Source organism: Ceratotherium simum, chromosome 7, assembly GCF_057802395.1.
Source record: "Ceratotherium simum simum isolate JZ-2026a chromosome 7, ASM5780239v1, whole genome shotgun sequence".
Classification (NCBI taxonomy): domain Eukaryota; kingdom Metazoa; phylum Chordata; class Mammalia; order Perissodactyla; family Rhinocerotidae; genus Ceratotherium; species Ceratotherium simum.
In genome coordinates, this window is record NC_141906.1 from 86284793 (window position 1) to 86292785 (window position 7993).

Sequence of the window (7993 nt, forward strand, 5' to 3'; positions counted from 1 at the left end):
CTATACCATTCTTACTGCCTGTGACAATGAAGATCTTTGCATTCTTATGCTAGCTCTGAGAGTGAAGGCTGCATCTTTTGCACCTTTTTGGGGGGACACCTCTTGCATCCATTGTTAAGCTATAAAAAGGTATATTGATTAGAATCACTGTTGAGATTTATGTGAGATCCTACTTGTCAATGGCCAAATTGGAAAATTTGAATTGGAAAAACTTCTATATTTGAAAAAAATTTTAGAGGTCTCTCATCCTAAACAATCATCTTATTGGTACCAATAGAAAGGCCAAATTTAAAAATGGATGTAAAAGAGTATAATGGCTAGTCTTAGGAATGCCCCTAAGAAGGTGAAATAACAGAAATTAGAATAAAAATTAAAGTCCACATGCAGTGTAATTTCCTCTTCTTAAAATATGGTCCCATCTCCCTAGCATATACCCTTAGCACTCAAAACTCCTCCACCTTCCCCAGAAGATCTCCTAAACACCTAGCTGCCTGTTTTAACTTTCCTTTCCCTACAAGATTTACAAAGAGCACTCCAGCCAGATCTCCAGGCCCAAAGTATACAGGTTACTAGTATAAATTCTGAAGGTCAGGAGGTTAATTAATCAGAATATCTCTGGATGGACAGCGAGGCTTGCTTTGTTGTCCCTTACAACTTATCCTACTTTCCAGGGCTCTATAATCAGGCTCTTCCAACTTCAGGCCTTTCTATGCAATGTCCTTTGCAGATGTGTCCTGGCCTCCTCCACTGCAAAGAGTTCCTATCCCCTGGATAGCAACAGATATTTTAAATAATAAAGCCTTTTTACCTCCACTTTCAGAAGATCTTACCAAGTTTAAATAGGAATTAGGAATATTAGTGGTCATTCACAACTCTACCCACAAGGACCTTGATTGGCTGTGTTAATAGGTAAACTGAGGCATTTTAACAATTTTGAGAGTTTATTTGAGCAAAAATTAATTTGAATCAAGCAGCATCCAATCTAGCAGATAGAAAGAAGCTCTGAACTGTACAAAATGAAGGACTTTTAACTGGTACAAAAACAGACACACAGATCAGTGGAACAGAATTGAAACCCCAGAAATAAAACCACACATATACGGACAGCTAATTTTCGACAAAGGTGCTAAGAACATGCAATGGAGAAAGGAAAGTCTCTTCAATAAATGGTGTTGGGAAAACTGGACAGCCACATGCAAAAGAATGAAAGTGGACCATGTGCTATCACCATTCACAAAAATTAACTCAAAATGGATCAAAAACCTTAAGGTGAGACCTGAAAGTATAAAACTCATAGAAGAAAATATAGGCAACACACTATTTGACATTGGTTTTAAAGGAATCTTTTCGGATGACATGCCTACCCAGACTAGGGAAACTAAAGAAAAAATAAACAAGTGGGACTTTATCAGATTAAAGAGCTTTTATAAGACAAATGAAACCAGAATCAAGATGAACAAACAACCAACCAGCTGGGAGAGAATATTTGCAAAACATACATCTGAGAAGGGGTTGATCTCCATGATATATAAAGAACTCACACAATTGAACAACAAAAATCAAACAACCCGATCAAAAAATGGGCAGAGGAAATGAACAGACACTTCTCCAAGGAAGATATACAGATGGCCAATAGGCACATGAAAAGATGCTCAACATCACTAATCATCAGGGAAATGCAAATCAAAACAACACTAAGATACCACCTCACACCTGTTAGAATGGCTATAATCACCAAGACAAAAAACAACAAATGTTGGAGAGGATGTGGAGAAACAGGAACCCTCATACACAGCTGGTGGGAATGCAAATTGGTGCAGCCTCTATGGAAAATGGTATGGAGATTCCTCAAAAAATTAAAAATAGAGATGCCCTATGATCCAGCCATCCCACTACTGGGAATCTATCCAACGCACCTGAAATCAACAATCCAAAGAGGCTTATGCACCCCTATGTTCATTGCAGCATTATTCACCATAGCCAAGAAGTGAAAGAAACCTAAGTGTCCCTCAACTGACGATTGGATTAAGAAAATGTGGTATATATATACAATGGAATACTACTCAACCATAAAAAAAGACAAAATCGTCCCATTTGCAACAACATGGATGGGCCTGGAGCGTATTATGTTAAGTGAAATAAGCCAGAAAGAGAAAGACAAACACTGTATGATCTCACTCATATGTGGAATATAAACCAACACATGGACAGAGAAAACTGGACTGTGGTTACCAGGGCAGTGGGGGTGGGGGGTGGGCACAAGGGGTGAAAGGAGTCATATATATGGTGATGGACAAACAAAAATGTACAACCCAAAATTTGACAATGTTAGAAACCATTAAAACATCAATTAAAAAAAATGAAGGACTTTTATAGGCAGAAGGGAATGGGAATAAGGAAGTTACAAAAAAGTGAATTGGTTATTCCTTTTAGAGAACAGCAGGGGTCTATCAGGCAGATTACCTAACTAGCACTGATCAGGTGATTCCTGATTGGCTGGTTTGTGATTCCATTTCTGGGAGACCCAAAACTGTAATTAAGTCTTAATTTGGTGATGTGGAGCTTAGCATAAGGGACTCCATTTGGTCCTCTTGTTTTGTTTTTAAAATTCGTCTCCCCTTTGATCAGACTCACAGCCTGACTGAGAGATGTGACCAAAATTTGTCATTAATGCTACTCCCAGCTACTGTTCTGGAGTTCTCACCTTTTTTTTGTTTTTTTTTTTTAGCTGAATCTCTTTGTGGTATTCATAGTTCATTATATCAGGTTCACATTGTTTAAGTTGGTCATTCTCTTCATCCCCTTTCTGACATTCTAATCTTAGGGAGATCATTTTCTTGAGGCTTAGTGACTGTGAACATGCATTATACACTTTTGAGAAAATACAGTGCACCAGGGAGACTATTACAATTATTATAAGCAGAATAAGTCCCAATGTCTGGGGTGACTTCAGAGCCATAGTCCCCAAGACTCAAACCAATCAGAATCAAATAAGTTAAGGAAAGACCTCATTCAAGGTGTCACTTTCTTAAACCAAGTGGCTTGGTCAGTGATCTTCTGTAGCTGAGTCTCCAACTTCTCCAGAAGTGTCAAACCAAGTGCAGCAAATATTGTTGCCCTAGCACAAACACGTCCTTGCTCAGCTAAAAGATAATTAAGGGCTATTCTATTATCAAGAATAACTTTGGCCAGAGAATCTAGGGATTTTGGGGGGGCAGATATTGTTTCAGTAGCAGATTCTAGAATATCTTCAAGAGTTAAGGAGAGGTTTCTAATCATAGCCTCATTCATACTTACACCTAGCCACAGCAGTATCGGTCGGGCAAAGGAGGCTAATTTTCAATCATGAATGCCTCCTGGTAATTCCTGTTTGAGTCTGTGTCATGGGACTGGAAAAGTGACAGCCATGGAGGCCAGCAAAATTTAAAGGTCTATAGATCACATAGATGGTATTATTCTGTTTACCCTTGCCTTGTATTCCTTTCTTTGTACAAAGCCTGGAGTTTTGTACAGTTTTCCTTAGGTTTGGAGTTGTTAACCAGAGGCAGGGAAATGGACCTCTAAGGTTAAAGAAACTGGCCTGATAGAGAGATAACTGAGTTTGTTCCAGAGAAACTGAGACGTTGGAAGTCAAGGAGAAGTTTGTGATGAGAAGAACTATAGTTTCACGGCAAATCCAACAGACGTGTTGAGGTTGGATTACTCCTATTTGCAATAGTCTGAGATATGTGAACAATGGTATTATTTTCCCAGGCCAGAGTGAGTCAAAAGGTGGACAAAAAATACATAAAAAACTTCAAGGTGGGAGGGCGTAGGCAGACTATGAACTCACCTCCTCCCACAGACAGAGCCAATTTACAACTACTCGTGGAAAAATTACCCCTGAGACAGAACTGAAAACTGGATAAGAGGAACTCCTGCAACAACAGACAATCCAGATTGAGGTGGAAGAGGCAGAGGCTCCCTTCTGGAGAGAGGGAACAATGCCTTCACGAGCCTCCAGCTTTGCAGCTGCCTGGGAGCAGCCCAAAGGTACGCAGCCTCCCTGGAGGAGCGAGGCCCTGAGCCAGGGAGTGCCCCCGCTGTGGGCATTTTGTGGACTCAGAACAATCGAGACCAGTGGCATAATATCTGACTTTGCCTGCTACTAAAACATTGGTGAGTACCCCCAGAAAACCCGGTTCACAAAGAAATTAAACTGGCTCTTAAAGGGCCCACGCGCAAACTCACTTGTTTCAGAAAGCATCCTAAAATCACCAGAAAGAAAGGTGCACAGTGCTTTGGTGAAAAGAGACTCACCTGATAGGCCCTGAGTGCATCTCGGTGAGTGGTGAGACCTCTCAGGGGACTGGGACATGGGCGGTGGCCATTGTTGTGGCCTGGTGTGGACATGCTGACACAGACAACATTGGAGTTCTCCCTGAGGCCTGCTAGGCCAGGTCTGCCCCACCCACTAGAGCACCAATTTAATCCAGCTCAACCAGGGCCGGCAGCCCACCCTAGAGACTGGCCCCACCCAACAACAAGCCCTCAGGCAACTTGTGGCCCTGCAGAGATTGTTGACTGGATTCTCTGCAGCCAGGCAACTGAGCCAACTACAGTGGGGCAGGGCATGCACAAAGAGCGGGTGGAGAGTGTGGGGCAGTGGTGGAGCGTGTGGGGCTCCCGCCATGGAGATACTGGGTCCACATCGGGAGGTCAGGGTGCACACACAGGGCAGGAATGTGTTGACTGTGTGTGTGGACCTATGGGCAGCAGGGCTTGTCAGCTGCAGAAGACTTGTGCTTCTCAAAGACCCACATAGGGGGTTTGACTCACCTTCCAAAGCCTGAAACAATTGGGTGCTCCTGTGCCTGAGGACAGACCCACCCAGCTGCAATCCTCAGAGAGCTGACAAGAGACCTAAAAGCTGGAGGCTTATAGAAATTGTAAGCCCCTGAGTCTAACAACCTGCCACACTGGGGGTCTACTCACTTAAAAGAAATAGGGTAACACAAATGTGGTATTAGAACCTGCAGCAAACTGTGCTGGGGCTCCCCACACCTGATAAAGAGACTGAAGGGCCCAAAACAACTACAAATAGCTGAGCATTACAACAGCTGACCAGGAGCATAACTCGGCCTACCTGGGCACATACAGGGAGAGCAAACAGGCCACAACAGAAGGACACAGGTAGCCCACATAGGGGTCACCCCTGGAACATTGAGAACTGAGGGAAGCACACTGCAGGACTCCTAAGGCATCACATGTATAAGGGCACCTATACAAGAGCAGGAGACATAGCTGACTTACCTAATATGTAGACAAAAGCACAGAGAAAGAGGCAAAATGAGGTGGCAAAGGAATACATTCCAAGTAAGGGAACAGGATAAAACTCCAGAAAAGGAACTAAGTGAAACAGAAATGAGCAACCTACCCAACAGAGAGTTCAAACTAAGAGTGTTAAGGATGCTCACTGATGTGGGGAAAAGAATAGATGAACTCAGTGAGAATGTCAACAAAGAAATGGAAGATATAAAAAAGAACCAATCAGAAATGAAGAATACAATACTGGAAATGAAAAATTCACTAGAGGGACTCAAAAGCAGAGTAGAGGATACAGAAGAATGGATCTGCAAGCTGGACGAAAGACTAGAAGAAATCACCCAAGCTGAACAGGTAAAAGAGAAAAGAATTAAAAAGAGTGAGGACAGTCTAAGGGACCTCTGGGACAACATCAAGCACACTAACATCCATGTTATAGGTGTCCCGGAAGGAGGAGAGCGAGACAAAGGGGCAGAGAATCTATTTCAAGAAATAATAGATGAAAAGTTCCCTAACCTAAGGAAGGAAGCAGACATCCAGGTACAGGAAGCAAAGAGAGCCCCAAACAAGATAAACCCAAAAGGGCCCACACCAAGACACATCATAATCAAAATGTCTAGAATTAAAGAGAAAAATAGAATCCTAAAAACTGCCAGAGAAAGACAAGTTACATACAAAGAAAACCCCGTAAGACTATCAGCTGACTTCTCAGCAGAAATGTTACAGGTTAGAAGAGTGTGGCGTGATATATTTAAAGTGCTAAAAGGAAAAAAGTTACAGCCGAGAATACTCTACACAGCAAGATTATCATTCAAAATGGAAGGAGAGACCAAAAATTTCACAGACAAGCAAAAATTAAAGGATTTTGTCAACAAGAAACCAGCGCTACAAGAAATGTTAAAGGGACTGATTTAAGGGGAAAAGAGAAGACCACAAATAGGAAAAATTATCTATTTCCATGATAAGAATGTAATGGATACAAATGCACAAAAAAGAGGTTAGATATGATATCAAAAACATAAAATGAGGGAAGAGGGGAGTTAAAGAGTAGAGCTTTCAGACAGAGGTCAAACTAAAGAAACCAGGAATTCTGTAGAGAAGGAGAAAGGAACAGAGAAGGACTACTAAAACACAGAGAAAAAAAGTTAAAAAATGGCAGTAAGTACATACTTATCAATAGCTACTTTAAACGTCAATGGACTAAATGCCCCAATAAAAGGCAGAGGGTGGCAGATTGGATAAAACACCAAGACCCATATATATGCTGCATACAAGAGACACATTTCAGACCTAAAGAAACTCACAAACTGAAAGTGAAGGGATGGAAAAAGATACTCCATGCAAATGGCAATGAAAAGAAAGCTGGAGTAGCAGTACTCATATCAGACAAAACAGACTTTAAAACAAAAACTGTAAAAAGAGACAAAGAAGGGCATTACATAATGATCAAGGGAATAATCCAACAAGAGGATATAACACTTGTAAATATCTACGCACCCAATGTAGGTGCACATAAATATATAAAGCAATTATTAACAGACATAAAAAGAGAAATAAACAGTAGCACAATAACAGTAAGAGACTTTAACACTCCACTTACACCAACGGGTAGATCATCCAAACAGAAGATCAATCAGGAAATATTGGCCTTAAATGACACACTAGAACAGATGGACCTAGTAGATATATACAGAGCATTCCATCCACAAACCGAAGAATACACATCCTTTTCAAATGCACATGGAACATTCTCCAGGACTGATCACATATTAGGCCACAAAACAAGTCTCCATAAATTTAAGAAGATTGAAATAATACCAAGCATCTTTTCTGACCACAACGGTATGAAACTAGAAATCAACTATAGGAAGAAAATCAAAAAAGCCATGAATACATGAAGATTAAACAAAATGCTACTGAACCATGATTGGGTCAATGAAGAAATCAAAGGAGAAATCAAAAAATACCTGGAGACAAATGAAAATGAAAATATGACATGCCAGAATTTATGGGATACAGCAAAGGCGGTTCTAAGAGGGAAGTTTATAGCAATACAGGCCTATCTCAACAAACAAGAAAAATCTCAAATAAACAATCTAACAATGCACCTAAAGGAACTGGAAAAAGAAGAACAAACAAAGCCCAAAATCAGTAGACGAAGGGAAATAATAAAAATCAGAGCAGAAATAAATGAAATAGAGACTAAAAAATACAATAGAAAAAATTAATAAAACCAAGAGCTGGTTCTTTGAAAAGATAAACAAAATTGACAAACCTTTACCTACACTCACCAAGAAAATGAGAGAAGGCACAAGTAAGTAAAATCAGAAATAAAAGAGGAGAAATTACAACACACATCTCAGAAATACAAAACATTATAAGAGAATACTATGAAAAGCTATGTGCCAACCAATTCGACAATCTGGAAGAAATGGATAAATTCTTAGAATCATACAACCTTCCAAAACTAGATCAAGAAGAAATAGAGAATTTGAATAGACCAATCACCAGTAAGGAGATTGAAACAGTAATCAAAAACATCCCCCAAAATAAAAGTCCAGGACCAGACGGCTTCCCTGGTGAATTCTACCAAACATTCAAAGAAGACTTAACACCTATCCTTCTCAAACTCTTCCAAAAAATTGAGGAGGGGGTGAAGCTCCCTAACTCATTCTACGAAGCCGACATT